The sequence below is a fragment of the Mastomys coucha genome, unplaced genomic scaffold (assembly GCF_008632895.1).
Source record: "Mastomys coucha isolate ucsf_1 unplaced genomic scaffold, UCSF_Mcou_1 pScaffold4, whole genome shotgun sequence".
Taxonomy (NCBI): Eukaryota; Metazoa; Chordata; class Mammalia; order Rodentia; family Muridae; genus Mastomys; species Mastomys coucha.
Genome location: NW_022196910.1, coordinates 32723681 through 32724397, shown reverse-complemented (window position 1 = coordinate 32724397; position 717 = coordinate 32723681). Strand labels below are relative to the sequence as shown.

The window sequence follows — 717 nt, the reverse complement described above, 5'->3', positions numbered from 1 at the left end:
AAAAAAAAAGAATAGCCTTTTTGACTAAGATGCTTTCTCTTATTCTCTGAGGCATGAAGGATAATGAAGAGCTATGGAAAGGGGAAAATGAAATTCCTTCAGTTTAGATGTCAGTGGTTAAAAAGAAAAAACAACAAAACAAACAAACAGACAAACAAACAAACCCACAAAACAACCCAGGCATAAAACAGTATGGCTCCAATATGCCGGAAGTTAATTCCTCTTGGGTGAGTTCTGGTCTGGGTTGAAGAGACTTCCCCTGAGCACTCTCAAGGCCAGATGTTCATCCCATGCCTTGGATAGCTGTCCTGCCTTCCGGGATGATTTCAGCGGGAAGCATGGCCAGCAAGGGAGTGGTGACCCTAATTTTCCTTCAAAGACAGGACCCTGAAAAACATGTTTACTGCTTCTAAAGCTTCTCACTGGCTAGATAATGATCGCGTGACTCTCAGAGCTGTGGGGACCACTGAAAAACAGCCTTTGAGGGTTCATGCCTTCAGCCTGCTCAGTGTGCTGAAGAATAAAGGGGAGGGCCTGCCGGGAGCGTTTCCGCTGTGTCAAGTACTTGGTGTCCGTTCAACTCACAGAGCATTGTGAATCTTTCCACCGGTCACACTGGCACAAAAATGATCCTGGTAAACCAGAATTTATTTCCCTATTAATAGAAAGAAAAGCTAACCACAGAGAGAGAGAGAGAGAGAGAGAGAGAGAGAGAGA

The 717-nt window shown here is 44.6% G+C and overlaps 1 protein-coding gene across 2 annotated transcripts in view; it reads left to right on the top strand.

Annotated features, from left to right (window-relative positions):
• Positions 1-717, top strand: part of Tmtc2 (transmembrane O-mannosyltransferase targeting cadherins 2) — a 405577-nt gene that overhangs the window by 84677 nt on the left and 320183 nt on the right. The window lies entirely within an intron of this gene.